Source organism: Acyrthosiphon pisum, chromosome A1 (genome assembly GCF_005508785.2).
Source record: "Acyrthosiphon pisum isolate AL4f chromosome A1, pea_aphid_22Mar2018_4r6ur, whole genome shotgun sequence".
NCBI classification, from domain to species: domain Eukaryota; kingdom Metazoa; phylum Arthropoda; class Insecta; order Hemiptera; family Aphididae; genus Acyrthosiphon; species Acyrthosiphon pisum.
The window spans coordinates 12509445-12529605 of NC_042494.1; the positions used below are offsets into that span (position 1 = coordinate 12509445).

The 20161-nt window shown below is 34.4% G+C and overlaps 1 protein-coding gene across 11 annotated transcripts in view; it reads right to left on the reverse strand.

The window, feature by feature from the left end:
• LOC100169308 (protein turtle) overlaps positions 1 to 20161 on the reverse strand; it is a 115985-nt gene that overhangs the window by 35056 nt on the left and 60768 nt on the right. Inside the window, exon 3 of one of the 11 annotated variants that reach the window (XM_008191193.3) lies at positions 6789 to 6853. The exons of the other annotated variants lie outside the window; for them this stretch is intronic. The gene's annotated coding sequence lies outside the window, so the exon portion shown is untranslated. The remainder of the gene's footprint in view (positions 1 to 6788; positions 6854 to 20161) is intronic. 11 annotated transcript variants of the gene reach the window in all.

A 20161-nucleotide genomic window follows, 5' to 3' on the forward strand; every position in this document is an offset into this window, starting at 1 on the left:
TAAGTCATTTTTCAGTGGATGAAGGTTCCTATAAAGATTCCGTTAGAATTGAGCAGATGTTAGGTTCATGGGTGTGAATGGCCGATGATACTAGAAGTCTCTCCATAATCTAGGTGGGTGGCCTTTTTTAACTCCAATTGCCTCCCATAGCACACCTATATTATTATATCGATTTTCGTAATGTTCAAAAATAATATTTTTAAGATACACAGTATTCCCCAGACAGATTAATTTGTTTAATGCATTAATCTTGTCGATCACTGATTATCAGTTAAAGATTGGTCCATAATCACCAGCTCAACATAATCAGTTTGGTTTGTCCAACCGTTACCATGAATAACTGTTTTTACGTACATAGTTTTATAAATATGAACGTATTATTAGTGAAAAAGGCAAAACAATTTTAATTTGAAATGGATTTAAGTTTGGATTGGATAAGGTTGAATTTTTCATCAATTAACCCTCGACATTTTCAACGAATTTTGTACATGCAATTATTATGGACATGAAATAATTTTCAAAATATTTCGGTTATTTTTGAGCTAATTATAAGTAATTAAAATTGTTGTTTTTTACTAGTTTTTTTTAATTTATTTTTTATTTTGGGTGCGTGATTAATAATTATTTATTATATAATGACTCAATATTATATTATACTATAAGAGTGCAACATTGTTTTAAAAACTATGTTACATGCTGCTATATAATGTGTCATTCATTCACTGTATGATAAATAATTATTAATCAGTAATCACCCTATATATTCAAATCATCGGTTGACCAACTAACGAGCAACAAACAGGTCATAGGATAGATTCTGTCGTTTGATATGATACCAGAGTGTTGATGTGATCTCCGTGGTGACTGGAAAGATTCGGACTCACTACGTTTCTTTTCATCAGGAATCTGAAGGTTAGCCGAGTATGCCAGTCCTCAATATTCGGTTAAGTATAAGGTGGTTTGGTATGATATTTTTTTGGTTGGGTTAAGTAGCCGTGCGGGGAAAAATTGGGGATTTAATTTGATTTAGTTCTGTGTTTCTTATGTGATAAGATAATGCCATTAGGTTTTTTTTTTTACTTGGAATGTAATGGAAGGAATGAGTTTAAAGGAAACTCTTCGTTGTATTGTCATTTACGAAGGAGTGACCTAATATTAAAAATTAATGTTTTATGGTAAATCACGAATTTCGTTAACTAACGATAAACATCGTACACACGCGAAAACTACCTATACACCTTGGAAATAACTGTAAGAATAGATATTTAAATATACAGTTATAGTATGTAGTAATGTAGTATATATCATGTGTATAATATTATATAAAATAATTGATAATAGCTCAGCAGTTGAGTTGTATATAATATATCTTATAACAAATGGTAAACATGTTGCAGTCTTACACGCGTATATAATATTATGGTTGACATGTATATACTTACGTCCTACATAGCGTAACAACAATAATAATAAACGCCCAGAACGACCGACGTGAATTTCGACTTGTATACCAAATATTATAATGCATTTCTAAGTGCTGTATAATGTAATATTATTGTATGATGTGATAAATGAATTTAAGTATCTGACGATCGCTCAAGTATCTCAAGTGTTGTACCGCGTAGGTATATAATATTGTATTTCAAATCGTAACGTCGGTGACACACTTTTGGTACATCGTGGTAGTATCTATATTACAGTCTGTCATGAGTCATGTCTAATGAGATGAAATCATATTGCCTATTTATTTCTGTATGCCAACATAATATTAGAGTTCCGCAAAAATTCACAATGATCAATTATGTCATCTGCTGTTGAAATTTTAATCGAAATTGGCCCGCCAATCGGTACTTTCTGACGTATTTTCGTATAGTTTTCGGGTTCCAGAAGTAATTTTTACAAATATCGAAGTACTAAACAATGTATATATTTATAATTATCTATACATTTTCAGTTTGGTTATACATCCATGTTCCATAGGTTATAATTTCGATGTAAGCGCTGTCATTGAAGTTCTCGCTCGTCTTACACTCGTGAAGTTCAGTCATAACGTTTTGGACGTACCTAATAATGTTGGTGGGTAGGTACTTATAATGTGCATATTCGGTGTATACTCGATCAGAGAGGTATATAGATATTGTGCAAAGATTCGCAGAGATGGATGGGACTTAGGAATGAACTCTAGGGCATAATAATACGATACTGTGATCAAACTGCCGTGATGTGGCGCGATATGAATTCAGAGAGCTCGTGAACGTGACCGAACTTTATCCGCGAAAACTTCGGCTACCGGGACTCTTCCGGAATCTGTCATTCAATTAAGTCGCTATTCATCATTCACCCTTTTACGCGCTTTCACATCTTACACGCCACCCGCATTCGGCGTCGTTTTTGGACTTCGCAAGTACAATAAATAAAACGGAATCGATAAATATCGTGTGCACGCTATACAGCGCGATCTCCTGCAACGTCCCAATATATCGGTTTGTCAAACGATATCGTTTTATGATGTATATAGTTCACGAACCTGAGATAATGAGTCAATGATAAATTCTTTTTAATCTTTGCTGCAGTTAGTAAATAGCATCATCGTAATGGTTTAATTAATCGTTTCGTTGAATGCAAATTACAAGTATTATATGGGTGTAGCGGGCTTTTTCGTTATTCTCGGGCTCAAAATGAAATATTGATTTTCACTGTGACGCGAACCACCGGCGCGCAATGTTTCCCGAAGGGTGCAATTCGTTTTGTGAACGTACCGTGGTGCCACACAGATCCTAGGACTAAATTAATACGAATGACCAGTCTCTACTACATTTGTCTCGTCCCATCGGACACCTTGGATATTATTGACACATATTCTCTACATTAGGTCCCATTTGGGATGTAATGAATTTTAATTTGTAACCATCCCCTAATGTCAAACCAAGTATTGATATCGAACTGTGAATGATTCGGTATAATGGACGTCGAAATTATTATCATATGAAATAAACACTGGTGACTATATGCTGTATCAAGTGCCGAAGGTTTAGTGCAGTGCCATAATATTATACTTATATATAATATGGCCGATACTTATATAATATCCTAATCGTATTCTATATTATTTATTAAACGTAACGTAACTGCTTCTCGGATCATAACGTTTGCATAATATGTATATCATTACCCATTCGCAGTTGCAGAATGATCAAGAAAATTACTATTTATACATAATTATAATATAGATGTACAGTATAATATTATATACCTACGTCGTAACCTCAGCGTGCGGGTTTTTCGACGAGCTTGCCAATAGAATATAATATATCGTAAGTAATACAATCGGGTTATAAAAACGTATTATATATATAATCAGCTATAACGTCACGATAATTTTTCGGGAACTATATCATTATAATACGTCGGCACGTGCGTACACAATACACGGCGCCACACGATCGCAGGACGTTTCGGAACGGCGGACACGACGTTGGCAAAATTTGACCACGTGCGGACGAGGAAAAATTCGGTATTTTTTTGTGCGAACCTACATATATATATATATATATATGTGGCCATTCATCAAATGTGTGAATTTTCCGCGGCTCCATATGCACGGCGGTACACGATCGCAGAACGTTTCGGGACGGCAGACACGACGTTGGCAAAATTTGACCACGTGCGGACGAGGAAAGATTCGGTATTTTTTTGTGCAAACCTACACACATATATATATATGTGGCCATTCATCAAATGTATGAATTTTCCGAGGCTCGCCGGCGGCGTTTCCCGTTTCCGGGCGAAGAGCCGCCCGCCGGATACTAAATAACCGGGAATCATGCGCGGGCCACGTTGTACACACCGTCCCTATCCCGCCAAATCAATCAAAATCGTCCGGACGCATCTAGGTCGTATGTGTACACTGCACTCGTACGCACACGCACACATATGATATATTAAAACGCTGTGCGGTATTACGAGCGGGATATTTTTCCGACAGCGTTTTCCCGGCCTTCGACTCCTGCGGCGAACACATACCGCCTATCCCGCCCCCCTGTATGTAGGGTAGTCCGACCCGGGTCGCCATGCGGACGCGGTAACCTAACTGTACGGCGACGACACGTTAAAAAAAAAGCTGTGCGCATCACGGGACCCCCGCTGGCTGGAGCTACGGTTCCGAAGAGAGAAAACACATTTTTTCGACCGTACTGCATAACGTCTATACTCATTTATGACGAAACATTATGACATCAAGGGAAGAGTGGGGCGGATTCGAATGAAAATTCCATTTTTTTTTCAAATTTATCATTTTAATTAATATTGCAAATTAATTATTGCTGTTTTCGTGTCGTTTTATTGTCTCTATATTTAGTCCGATACCTGTGTAATACATTGCATTTCGATGCCCCCCGAAAACTCACCGAATTCCTATATAAATATATACATATTTAATGTGGTGCCCTCCAAAAAGTATTAATCGATGTCCCCCGGTATTACGGTTGTATGTACGCCATTATGTGTGCCTACGTAAACTGTGCAAGCTTATATATATACATATATTATACATGGATATTAACCTCGCGGTCACTGCGGGCCAGCCACCGCGACGCTTATAAATCATTGCCGGACCCGAACCCAGTGGCCGTCCGATAAAGTTTGCGCCGTTGTTTAAAGTTTAATCACACACGAGCCGGAGAGTTCAGACTACAGCGGAGAGACTCGAGACCTCGGGGGTTGAAAATAAAATAAAAAAATACAAGACACGCACACAAACGAGTTGGGGAGGAAAAGTTTTTACCGCTCTCACTCTTGCGTACTATATAGTATGATATATACATATACAAGGGGACCCGCTCTCGCCACTACACCCGCGTGCCCCTGCGTCTTCGCGTGTTTGTTATATTAGCTTTCTTATATATGCGGCACAGCGATATTAAAGTTTCGACCGACGAAACCACTCTGGTTTATACCGAGAATAATATAATATCTTTATTCAAAACCCCGCGCCGTTCAGACGTACGCACTTGGACGATACCGGTTATTTAGGTAGGTACCTCCGGGCGCCTTCTCGCAACTCGATATTTGCGTTCGTACAACAACTTACTATTATATGACGTACTTTCATTGGGATAGGTACCTACCCACTATTATGATATCGACAGCAACCGTAACTCCTCCAAAACTAATATCGAGACCATCGTCCGACATTATTGCTATTATTATTTTCTATCGTATCCACCGTTTGGTCGTTTGGCATAAACGTATTATCATATAGACGAAATGACGAAAGCGAGTGCGGCCCTGCTGTCTTCTTTAGAACGCGGTTAACCGTAAGAATATTGGTGATTTAGTATGCATAGGTACTATATCTACAAAATATAAGTTTATATATTATAAAATTAGTATTATGTCATACCTATTATAAATTATTTTGTAATTTGATTTTATTACAGTTAGATTACCCCTCATTATTATCTAGTTTTCACAATGTTTTCATACTATCGAAATATTAAGAATATCCCGCATAATATTATGTTTTCGTCCATCGTTACAGTTACCTCAATACCTCCAGGCTGTAAATTAAGTACCTACCTATCCGTTATTTGTGGTTTTTTTTTTTTTTAATTTTTAAATGTTCGCAAAACATTTCTATTCAATTATTATCATCAAAGATTCCGCAACTAATATTTTTTTTAATGAAAAACTTCTTACTAACAATGAAAACATCGTGTACCATGAATGTGGCAGCTATGAAAAAAATATTAGAACTAAAGTTTTGCTAAAATTGTTTGAAGGACAAATCCTTTTGTTTTTAAATGTTCGTTCTTTTTTTATTAGTTTTACGTTTTACCGGGTTTAAGTATAAAATTATAATTATTATATTATAATACGCATATAATCATTTATAAATATAATACATAATTCTATTTTGTTGGAATTAGTGGCTATAGTGATATATAAAAATTAAAAAATGTTTAAATAGTATATAAATTAATTGTTATTTGTGTATTATAATGTAAATTAAAATGATTTGTGACTAAAAAATTGAAAAAAAAAATTAAAATATATTACCTATTGATAACTACATAATAATAGTTCTGCTTGACACTAAATCATATTATCCTTTTACGAAAATGTAGATTTCATTTTTATTTATATTTTATTAAAAAACAATCAAACTTTCGGACAATTCTGTTTATACGAAACACAACTAAGCATATTTGTAAACTATCAATTCATATAAAATACATTTTAAACATTTCTATATAATATAATATTAATATATTATTCAATATTGTATCATGTATTATGTTTGTATTCAATTATTTTAATTACACAGTGCCTATTAAATAATAAATATGTAGTAGTGTTGTACCTATTGTCTTATTATGCCTATAGGCTATAGGTATAATGTTTTGACTTTTTGAGAATACTAATTGTGCCAGTTATAAATGAAAAATCATATTTCAAGTGTCTTTTCATATAGGTTATTCCATATTATTACGTTTTTTCAAAATTTAAACTGTAAAACAATGTCAAAAAACCAAACATATTTTTTAAATGTCTAGTACTCAGTATTAAAAACATTATGATATAGGCACCTAGTAAATTATAACTAAATAAGATCCATTTTGTAAAATATAATTGGCCCATAAGAAGTTATTAATGTATGTTTTCTCTTGGGGCCATAATTATTTTTTTTTTTATTTTTACTATATATTATAGATAGTCGATAATACAATATATTAGATGTTCAAACATAAAATTTCAATTATTATAATGAAATAAACAATAAATATTACTTGGTACAGTCACTGTTCATATTGACTCTGTACTCATGTAGGTACTTCGATTTAATCATATGTACCTGTAAACAAACCAAAAACAAATTTGTAAGTAATAATTTAAATATATATTAAATATTCATAGTTTTCTATATTAGTATATTATGTATAAGTATATCAATTTATTGGTGTTGATTGTTACATGTTTAGCGATTTGTTATGCATTATGTCGATGAAAAAATTTGCAAAAGTAGGATATATATTTGTATTTTTATAAAAGCATTATACACATTTTTAAAATATATATGTGGAATTTTTCATTTTAAATAGCATTTTTAGATATAAATTGTTGCAGTTAATAATTTATGTAATTTATTCGACAAATTAACAACGGTTAGTCTTCGATTGTAATTTGTAATTAAAAGATCAATATTATGTAGGTTATAATACCATGTTATTTTAAAATGTAAAAAATAATAAGTTAAGAGTGGAAATTAAGTCCTGTGGGAAGGGGGTATTCTACTATTAGAGGATTTGTACATAAGGTTTAAAACAATCGATTGGATATCATAAATTCACTGTAAACCCTAATATATTTTATCTTCATTGGAACATTTCCAAGCTCACGAGGTATATAGAACGTTCCTGGTCATTATACATATCTAATCGACATATTATTTTTACGCGGCACACTGTTCTTTCGCTGTACTGTTTTCTCTTTCCTTCTGTTTTATGTGTTTTTTTTTTTAACGAAAATAATATAATACGTCTCCAACACTACTTCACCGGACGCAGTTTTACTTTTACATTGTAGAAACGGTCGGGGCAGTCTATTGTCTGCGGGAAATCCAATGTTTTATGTACAGTCTGTGGAGCGCAAATAAAAGAGGGAACAAATCATTCGTACAGGTGCTGAGGCATTAACATTATTAAAGAGAGCCCGTCCGCGTCCCTAGAGGTAGTGCCACACAGTTGCAGGTTAGAGGGTGGGGGGGGGGGGGGGGTTGGACGTGACGGCAGTTGGGGGAAGTGGTGGGACCGCGGCTGGAAAATATAGTGGAGGCAGAACACTATCTTTTATTCAACATTTTCCCCGGGCTAACGAGCGGGGCATGTTATAATGTCTAGTTTTAATATAAATCGAAAAAAAATGCGTTCGAATGGACGGCAACGGCGGAATTGACCTTTTAATCATGCATTGCGCTGTAGAATATTCTAGCTACGAATGGTTTTCGGAAAAAGTTAATTACGCTCGTTATTACTATATACGTTCATTCTCTTTGCCTCGCCAACACTTTCGATCAGAGTGCGAGCGGCGACGAACGCTAAAAAAATGTACACAATTTTCAGACGGCCTCATTAGCAGAGGATTTTGCATCCTTTACGTCAACATCATTCGTCTATCTTTTACTCGCCTATGAAAGCCTTTTGAACGTTTCTGTACGGCTGAGTAGTCGTTATAATCTAAGACTATTTTCGATAAATTAATATGTACATTGATTAATGACAGATAATTTAAAATGTTTTCCTCGTCGGTAATTATTTTCATTATATATCTATACAATATAATATACAGAGTTTTTTTAATTCAATAAAAAATGTTTACTTCTGATAATTAAAATTATTTTTTTTTTTTTTACTAAAGCATTTTGTTTCCGGTATAGAGGAAGTCTATATTATATTTTGTATTCTATATAGAGAGAAAAGGGGCCTTAATCTTAAAGTTATTAATATTAGTCATTTTTGACGGAACAGAACCTTCATGTTTTTTGTATATTTTCCTAAATGGACCAATTAAGCAATGTTTAATCCAAAATATACGTAGCTTAAAAAGTCAATTTCAATCTCTTTCGTGTTAAGTCTACTACACGGTATATTTTTCTTAGTATTGAAAATTTTCACCGTAAAGTCAAATGTTTTCTTTATATTATGCCTTTCACGGTCTCCCGTTGTAAAAATATACCTAAATAATGGTCTTGATGTATTTGTTAATATTAAATTATTTTAATCCCCCCCCCCCCACATCCGTTTTAAATTACTTAAATGCAATTCAGATTCTATACCTTGTTGAAACACATTTCTTTTTTTATTTTAAACTAACAGTAAACATATACATTTTTAATAGGCTTTTTTCGTTTTCGATTTTTTTTTTTAAAATCATTTTACTGTAATTTACAACATTTTTTCACAATAATCGTTCATCAAGTCTACACCTACGTCCTCGATACACATGTATGAAGTATATGACGAAAAAAAAACCAGTATGTAATATGTATCTGTTGTATATTATATTATACATTGTAAATTGTTAGACCTCTATTGATCGCAGTCAAGTACTTGTAGTGACGACGCCGACGATATTTTATCGTAGGTAAATCAAAAAATATGAACGTACATTTTAATAGAAATAATTAATATTAATATTAATATTTCTCGACAAATATAATTTTAAACAAAATAAAAATAAAAATCAAAGAAAACGTCCAACACAAATCGTCGGTGAAAATGTATATGGTCGGAATATATAGATCGTATAGTTAACGACTAAATTAAATTTTTTTTATTCTTATTTAGAAAATTAACCATCTCAAATAATAAGATTACAATATTAAATAAGATAAAGCGAGGTATATGATAACCTAAGAAAATTTTTAATTACATATTCAGTTTTAGAATTCAACTAGACATACATGTTATGCACACTCGACGACTGTATTGCGTCAATCGACAGCAGCACTACGTGTAGAATTTGACGCTATTTTAAGGTTTACCGGTAAACATAGGTGTGTAGGTACTGTGTTTGTTATAATAACTACCTAAGTAAATATCCCTGATTTACCTATACCACGAACATGCCTTACTCAGTATAGTTAGTAGGAACATGGATACACGATACCATAAATGGGTACCAATGTTAAGGTTCTATATGCACCAAAACTTTTAGAGCGATTATTGGTTTGTTAATTCTCACTACATTAACCGGTCTCAAAAGGTATAGTAGCTCGTCGGTTGATATCGAGTATATGGGTTCCCAGCAGAAACTACGGTCCGCGTTAACTCGAACACAAAAACAACTTTGTTAGAACGACTAAAATTTAAATCTGCGTTTTACATCTTCACACACGATGGGTATATTGTATAGATAGGACAATAGCTATACATAATGGGTACACGTAGGTTCGGACGGGCGATTGTCTTATACATCTCACAATCAACACCTTTTAATTTAATTCCAGCCAATTATTAAACTATAGGTGCGGTGTATATATACGTTATTGTATTTATAACCGCGCATCCGAGTTGAATAGGACTATACGATCGAATATAATATGATGTTATATCATTGTTTTTCGTCTGTCCGCTAATCACGATTCTCGCTCACGTTATTACAATAAACCGAGTAATTTATATTGGAGGCCTTTAGTGCATGCCTACGAAATGTGGATAACGGATGACGAAAAGCCGAGGTTTTCCTCAGTCGTGGGACGTCGGCGGCGCATTGAAGTCGATAAAGGCAACAATTACTATATAGGTGCGAGCAACGGCGAGGGACTGTGCCGTTCTTGAACGGATCAGTGGGCGACTGGTTTAATTTTAACTGTCGAAATCTCCACCGCAGGATACGAACGTCACATTATGTATACACAATATAATATAGAGACGGATACGCGCGTGCGCGTTGATAGCGGTCGTGGTATATGAAAAAGGGTTTTGCGGTTGACGTCATTCGGCGCGACGCGGTGTGCGTGTATATTATTATCATGGGTGTGCGAATATGGTGGGGGGGGGGGCGGGTATGTGGAGAGATGGTGGCGGTCATTTGTTGTTGTTATCCGCCAAATTCACATGTATATATATACACTTGCGGGTACGTATATATATGCGTACTACATATGGGTTACATAAATTGTCGATGGTCGAACGCAAATATTGATCGAGCTCGTCAATTAAGGGTCGCACCGGAGCGGCAGTTTAGGCTGCTGCCGGGTTGAAAACAGTGTAACGTCTTGGTTTGGATTTATAGTAGAAGTGTGTGTGTGTGAGTGTGAACCCTCGTAAACGTCGAAACCCATATCGGTGTGATGGTTTTGTCAGGTTAATGTACGACGCGCGATGACGCCAATTCAAACGCGACGATCAAGTGCACAGGTGTTATAGCATAATTTTCCGTCCGGATATAATATAATGTATAGTAAAGTATACCGGGTGACCGAGCTTAAAAATATATATATATATATATATACCGAACTATAACTTGGCTCGAGCTCAGTTTTTCAAAACATTACTTACTCTTTGAATGATAATTGTTCATATTCTTTGTACCTATACGTTTTTATTTATTTTTCTCATAACTAAACAAAAATAATGATGTTTTATAAGAGGATAAGATTTGCGTCGAGTTCAATGAAAATAGGAATTTCAAATCAATTTACATCAAGTTGAAAATATCATTCAAGTCGTCTTGAATGTCCAATGAAAAGAGTTCTGTTTTTTAATTATTTTTTTAGTACATTGTATAGTTAGAATAGTTTGTAATTAATTAATATTTTTTCCATACTATATTTTGATGCGATGCAATTATTTATAGGTACTATGTCTTATGCGCCAGCTGCATGTAGCGTTATCGAGTTGAAATAAGGCGTATTAAAAAACGCCGTGGAATTTGGGTAAAAACATTATTGCCTATATTGTTGTTTACTTCCTGCATATTATATATGTTATATACACTATACATACATAACTACGTGACATCAAATCTACAGAGCAAAATGTGAATTTGTATGACCTCTGTTTTGATAGCACGGATTTGAGTATATTTGTGCACGCTAAGAAAATAAGTGATGACATTTTTCTGCACTCGTCGAGTGTAAGTTTTTTTTTAAACTGAGGTGTGTTTCAACGCGTCATAGCGACTATGACGGTCCAATCACTGTTGTACAAAGTAGATATGAGCACAAATTGCAATTCTCGTTTACACCGGGCATATACTCAACGTGCATTTCCATAACAAAACTGAGGGTTTGATTTACAGTGCGTATAATAATGACGGCGAGGTATCAATGCGGATGTCAAGCACGCGAAAACTGATTCAGAACTATTAGATATTTTGTTCCCGCCTAATTGTGTGTATTTCAATATTTAATGCAATTGTCAAATTATTGATTATATACACCAAGTGCAAAAGTTAGAGAGGTCGCCCCCTACCTCTCTGATGTTATACGTCTAATGTCTATACACGTTTTTCCATTGTATATTCAGAATTTAAATATTTTTATTTATTCATTTGATAATTCAACTTCACAACATTATACATTTACATTTACAAGTTGATACCTACTCCCAATAAACAATAGGTAGCTCGTAGTGAGAGTAGGATGTTTATTACAACAATTAAGAATTAACACACTTACGCATCGGTTTTTTTAATTCATAAATGTTATATTAAATAATAACAATACTAACATCGCTATAATATAATAATAATAATAATAATAATAATAATAATAATAACAAAAACAGCAATAATAATAATAACTAGACATTAATCAAATTATCACATACCTATATACTTTTTTTTGTTATAGATTTAAATTGAATATTGTTATTTATTTATTTATTTATTATTAATACATTTGATATTAGTTAATAATTGATAAAATAATTGTATTCCTCTATTTATACAGTGATTCCCCATCAATGCTGTGCTTGGTTTGCTTAATAATTACCATTATTCTCCTCTCTTGTTTTATACATAATATATTATGGAATTCAAATTTTGTTTTATTCATAAACATTTTTATGATTGATAAACTTATTTCGTTATGTTCGTAAACATAATATTAATTTTTATTATTAATTAAATACTGATTCTATGCGTATATTTAGTGGTTCTAATACATTTATGTAATCTGAGCAGTGAGCACGATATAATTATTATACCATGCATTATTAAAGACTGAACTAATTAAAAAAAAAATCATTTTTAGACTTGGAACATCTAAAATATTACGCAACTCTTAAAATTATAGAAACATTTCCTTAAATGCATTATTACTATTTCAATAGTTTAAATGTTCATCAGTTCCTTATTGGATAATACATATTAAACTTATGTTATAGGTTTGTAATTATTAAAGACTGAACTAATTAAAAAAAAAAACATTTTTAGACTTGGAATATCTAGAATATTACGCAACTCTTAAAATTATAGAAACATTTCCTTAAGTGCATTATTACTATTTCAATAGTTTATATGTTCATCAGTTCCCTGTTGGATAATACATATTAAACTTATGTTATAGGTTTGTAGTTATTTAGAAATGAGCGCTTAAAAAAAGGATTACTTTAATGCTTCTATAGTTCTATGTTCTATACTTATATAGTCCATTGGGAATCGGAATGCCGACAACTATATTCAGTCCGTAAAATTTGTTATAATTATTGTTCTAGAACACACAAATAATAAATATAGTAACATGAATCGTCACCTTGTTAATAACAATTACTCACTACGTACAGTGTTTCTCGCGTGCTGTGGGCAGACCACAAAATATGATAAATGTATCATAATTTCAACGAGGCGATTTAGTGTATACATTGTATGGGTGCCTGAATATTACAGCCCAACGTTTCCTTAAATTGGTACTTTTTACATCCATTAAACGGAAGAAAAGAAAACACCCACTCGGCGGTCGACACGCAAAATCGTTATTGATTACGTCCGGGGCCCGAACAATCGTTGTTATATAAATATAAATATAAATATAATATAACGTAACCTATATAATATATATAACACTTATATATAACAATAACGGACGCGATCCGCAGGTCCCATCGATCATTTTTCCGAGGTCGCCTCCGGGGATATCATTGCTCTCCGATCGCCGCACTGCTATCGTCGTGTTTGCTTTCACGTCGATTCGCGTGTTGTATAATAATATAAGAAAGGGGTGAAATACATCACGTCTTGTGCACGGCGGTCGGTCGTAGATGGGAATTCCGGCGACGGGAACGGGGAAACACAACAATACAGTCCCGCCGGACCCAGTGTTTATTTCAGTCTTTCTATCCCGGCAGGTGGTGGGGTGGGGGTTATTGTAAATGTTCAAAGGGATAGGCACGTAGGTGGATAATGAAGGGAAGCAAAAATATATTTTCCTGGGAGCAATACCCCCCGGTCGTCTTCCCTGAAATAAACACTGGCCGGACCTATAATATCGTGGCGTTTGTTAGTTCGTGTGCAAGTTTGCCGCGGACGATTTCGAACGAACGACATATTGCAACGCACCGCCACAAAAGTGTATATAATGACGCGTTGTGGCTGCTGCAGCGTTCGACTGGCAGCGACCGGTGGTCGGGCGTGGATTTGTACACTGCAGGGGCACCGCGATTCCGCATAAAATAAATAAGTTTTTAGCAGAGGTTTGGCCTGCGGAGGCGTAAAGCTTTACGATTGATAACACGTTGAGAAATCCGCATGAACGATGTCCGCGGTCGACGTATATAGAATACCACGACAGTCGAACGATGTAATCTTAGACTTTGGAGGGATTTCAGTAAATGCGATATAATATTGATTATTTAAAGAGCGCGGCCAGCTCCGTCGAGCTATATCCGCGAACTAATGACGACCGACGAGTAACCAGGAATGCAAATAGCGAGAGATTCCGCGTATATAGACTATCCGACTGCAGACGACTTCCGCGAAGGTTCGGCGGACCTATACACCGACGGTGTGTGTGTGTGTGTGTGTGTGTGTGTGTGTGCATTGGCAGACAGGATCGAACCATCGTCAAAGGGAGAGACTAGTAACCGTTGTTAGTCAGGTCCGACGGGCGAACGAGGAGAGGAAACGGACGAGAAGTAATTACGTTCTGTATATAATGTGACACTATTTGCGGGGTGCGTATCACGCGAGCACAATATTATAATGGTCGTGTCACGGCCGCGGTGTTTATATTACAGTAAACTCATTCGAATGGTAAACATTCGCGAGATGTGCCCCGTACGCACCGATCGTGGTATACCGTGATATTACGGTTAAAACCCGTTGTCGGATATGTCGATTGCCCGTACACAAATATGGGATTGGTGCGTGTTGACTTTGAGCATACGTCGACGAATATTATCGTCGAGTCTACGATGACGCGCATGTCGTTTTGTTGACACGGTCGCCTCGCGATGGTCTCCAAGTGATAGTTTCCATTGATTAATACGCAAAATGATATTACAAACGGCCTAAACGGTATTCATATATTATATTATAATAATATTATATGTATAGGTAAATGCCGGTAGAAAATTATTCTTTTTTCTGTGTTGACATTTAATAATAGCTGCGCCTATACTCGCCTATTATAGGTTGTCAGTCTTGTAAAGTACATTTTTGTTGAAAGTATTCATGAACAAATATAAATTACTCATTTGAAAAGTATTAAAATACTCGTGCAAAAATAATATATATATAAATACATAAAAAGTATTCGTACACAGTTATTAAAAGATACTTAAATATGTTAAAAATAAAATAAATATTTAATTTAAAGATCAATTTTTAACGTTTTTTGGAATTTTCTTGTCAAACATTTAATTTTTCTGAAAAAAATTGACCATTTAGATTAGTTTGGTGTTACTATAAATAACTCAAATATTCCTTAGTTGAAAGTTCGATTGTTTACAACAAATACAAGTACAAATACAAGACTTACACAAAAAAATTATAATTCGATCACGGGAATAAAAGTATTAGAAGTGTTGATCGCTATATAAAGGAATTTCCAATTGTACTACAAAATCAATAGGAAGGCAATGTCCTTATAGTTATAGGATACTACTGGTATTTGGAATTACATTGGAGATTTGTGTTTCTAGAAACTAGGTATTATCTGAAAACTTGGAACTGTATTACATTTAAATAAAAGTGAAGCATCTGGCAAATTTGAATTAGTTTGTATTATAGATTATATTTTATGATTTATCAGATAGCAAATGATTGACTAAAAATATTATTATAACATTATAATAATATTATTCGTGATCATAATATTATAATAATGTTATTATAATATTATCATTAAAAAATGCTATTATGATGCACATATCATTTTTTAGTGCGATTGAATTGGAAATAGTACCTAAGTGTCTAAAAGTTAGGATTTGATTTTAAATAAAAATACTTTGAGAAAGTATTTAAAATACGTATTTGACTAAAAAACTTTTATTCAGGTGCTTTACAAGAATGCAGTTTGTGAAGATTTGTATCTTAGACTTTTGCATCTTTTTTAATGATCTCCATGGGTATAGCTTTTCAAGTACAATTGTGAGTGAATAATTGAATAAAGTGGCATCACAAAGTAAACATTTTTAGTATTCTAGACACAGTAATCGTCGACGCGATAGTTTATTATTAATTGATCCGATAAATCTACGAATAATAAACTATTATAAATTATAATAGATCGAAGCGAACGGATGAAGCACGAACATCTTTTAAAAAGTCTCCGCCGTACCAATAATAATATGTGTTCTATAGGTACAGCATGTTGTTTTTGCTATTTTCATTTTTCAACGTTGAAAGATATTAATAATATTATTATAAAATGACGTATAATGCATATCATATAAGAGTAGGTACCTACATAAACGTACAAAATGATATATCACATTTTGCATACGCACGCCCGTACGCGTATAGTGTGCAGTCATATATGGACGTTGTATATTTTTTTTTCTTCGGAAGCCCGAGAGTGGGAAATGGCTTTTAAAAAAAAAAATAATAATAATAATAATGAAAAAAAATGCGTGCCGTAATAGTCGAGTGACACTCGACGGGTGCGTAATGATCGTTTCCACTTTTCACCCCACGTCATGTGCGTTATCACAACCTTTCATCCGACGCTGCGTGGGCATAATATTATATAGTATGTGTGTACAATATTAAACGTATATACCCATATATTATTATTATATACATACACGAGATTAAAGTGTAAAGGTATAACAGCCTGTTTGTCTTTGCTCGCGGACGTGTCTTTCCCCAACGCTTTGACCCTCCGGAGACTTCAGAGACATCTTGTGTGTACGACACTCTTTGAGTGGACCGGCGTTGGAGTTTCCTGCAGTGTTGATCATTCGGTATTATATGGGTATAACATCGTACAACAGGTGACATTACAGCGCAGCTGCAGACTGTAGTCCTTCTATATTAACATTCTCGCGATGCACTAGAACCGATGATGATGCTGGTTTCCACGTCGTTTTTCGTCCGGCGTGTTGTACCCGATAAGTGGTTACTGGTTATTGTGACTTTGTCAGAAATGATATTTTTGCAACAAAATAAAAAATAACCTGATAAAAACGACAACGAAAAGCTTACGCGCTGTCTCGGTTTGAACACTGTAAGCTCCGATGCCCCGTCACCAGTGTGGGGGCGAAGTGTTTAGTGATACAGTTTACTATAAAATCAAATTCAAAACCACTTTTTATGTTCCTAATTTAAAATCGATGGGTTTTGTAAAAAAAAAAAATTACGAGTGTTTCAGATAAGACTGTACCTATTACGAATCCATTGTGTGGACAATAGGTACTGTGCAGGGATATGATTTACATAATAAATGTGAGAAAAAAAATACTATTTAACAATTTGTGTCGGTGTTTTTGATATAAAACGCACAGCTAGGTATAAACACCGCGTGTCGTTACTCATAACTAATGACATTCAAGATGCAACGTTTACATTAAAAATGCAATATTCGTTTATTCTGTCACGTAATATAATTAATCGTACTCGTTTAAATTAATTGAAACTAAGAAACAGTCATTGCTTAATTGGCTTTGGTTTAAAATATAACACTTATATATTATTATATGGTTAGAACTCACAACTCATAAGTATTACAATATTAACCGATGATTACGTCGTTATTTTGCAAAACACAGGCAAATCATCGTTTGACGAAACGTACATAATACATTATGATACGTATGTACGTGATGTGTGTTATAATTTATAAATTATAATAAAATATATTAGTGTCGCCGCGAATGTCGTCTGTTTTGAAACGGAATAATATTATTGAAATGCGACGTTTGTGATATTGTGTTGTATACGTGCAATGTTCAATAAACCGTAATAATGGTTATTTAAGGCTTAACCGAAGGAAATTGAATGAAATCTGTCGTTGCATTTAAATCGTCGTAATGAACTTCGGAAACTTAAATTAATACATATTGTTGTGCATGGCAATAATCAACTAGTTGGGAACAAATTAGGGAATGCAGTGCGTTAGTTTAAATTAGACGATGCAGAACAGCTGACTACATACCTATATACGGCCATATCTACATCTATAGCATTATAATAATATATTGTGTTGGTTCATATAATATTATATTTGTCGACAAAAATGTCGTCGTTTGCTACATTTGAATTGGACGTATATGTTAATTGTTCGTCATTTAAAGTGAATTGAACGAACCGTCGTCGGTATAGGTATACATTATAATACACACACACACACACACACACACACGCTCAGTTAATGTGAAATATTCCGCTTTTGGGATTGTGTGTACGCGTGGCGGCGAGTAGGATGCGGAAATTAAGTTAGAGCCCGAATTTCGTCCGTTGGCATGTATATATAATAACACAACGCATAAAGCCGAATGTTTATTCGTATTTAATTAGAAATGTGGTCTTGAACGTTTCGGCTATTATTGTCGCTTTATTATTTTGTCAAAAGCGAATACAGCAAACGTGTGCGGCGTCGTATGTCTGTATAATAATAGTAATAATAATAATACATAATATGTTTTGTGTTTATTGTGTACCGCATACGTTACGCGAGTATACATAATATACGATTTGAACATTATACCCTATATTATTGTATGCATTGTGCACGTGGACGAATCATGTCCACCGACACTAAATTTGATAGAATAAAATTATAAGACACGCTTTGCCCGTTAACTACTATATCGTAACACAGCGGGCGTTCTATGCAATATAAAAAGGCTCCACATCATAAAAGCAACATTTTCCGCGTTTTACGTGCGGCGTCTTATACCGCGTATACCTAATGTGTGTATAACGGACGTTTGGCTCACCGTAAGTATATATTGAAATGTGTTGGACTGTAAAAAAAAAATCTAAAAAATGGTCATTTGGTGTCTTTCAATTGAACGCCCGTGGCACTATGTGCACCCTAATAATATTATTTTATTGGTACGCGTTATAAATTATCAGATAAAATAGCGACTACTGTCTTATTCTATCGGCAGGGACTCAATTCCAACGGGAAAACTGGGGTGCTAGAGCCCTCTATTTATTCAGTATCAGTCTTACGATAACACAATGAACGATTTTGCCCCACACAACGATTCGATTATCACATATTTGATATTGGGGATGTATATAACCTACTATACTACCTACTGCACATATTAATTTATCCATGTAGTAATTAACCATAAACGGCCTACACGATGAGGGTGCTGATTCAAATTTGGCGGTGCTGTATACACTCATAGCACACCAAACTCCCCTAAGTCACGCACTTACGTCCATGGCTGTTGGTCAAAATTACGCACTTTTACGTATTTCATTTTAGCTTTTTGCGTTTTCGTGCAACTTGTTAAAAATTGTAAATTCTAAGGCTGCTGCAGTAATGCGTAGGTTAGGTTAGGTTATACCTAACGCAGGTATACGTTAGGTATACGTTAACCTAACGTTAGGTTAGTTAGGTACTTATCGTGCCGTTCCTTATTGTACGGATTATGTATTTTTGGTCGACAAGTCACACATTTCGTTATGTTAATATCTTTACATTTTTTTGACGTATACAAAACGCGGAAGTTAATCTGATCAATTTATTACTGGTGCGATGACACGCTCGGTGGCGTGAAAAACGCATGTTCAAAATCAGCAGTTGGTCCGTTCGAATATTATCAGCAGACAAACATTTATGCATAAGGATTTATAATCTAATGGCGCATCAAGTAGAAAAATAAGAACTTGATGAACATCATTATATGACTTTCGAGAGGATTATTCGCGGCTGTATATTTTATACTATATTATACCAAAACAACACATTATCGCGTCCGAGTTTAATATTATTTAAAATGATCCGACATGCCAACTCCCCCCCCCCCCACCCCCCCCCGGTCGCAAGTCGAGTGAAAATATGACGCGAGACCTCGATGACCAATAATGGCTTTTCGCTCAAAACGAACAACGATATTATAATAAAAAGTCTATTGCTGACGAGCGAATATATCTCAAATTTTAGGCGAGATCTGTACAAGAACCTACGTAATAATAACGCGTGATATCTGAATTCGATTTACATAAATAATAATTTATCGGACTATTGCCGTTTTTTGTC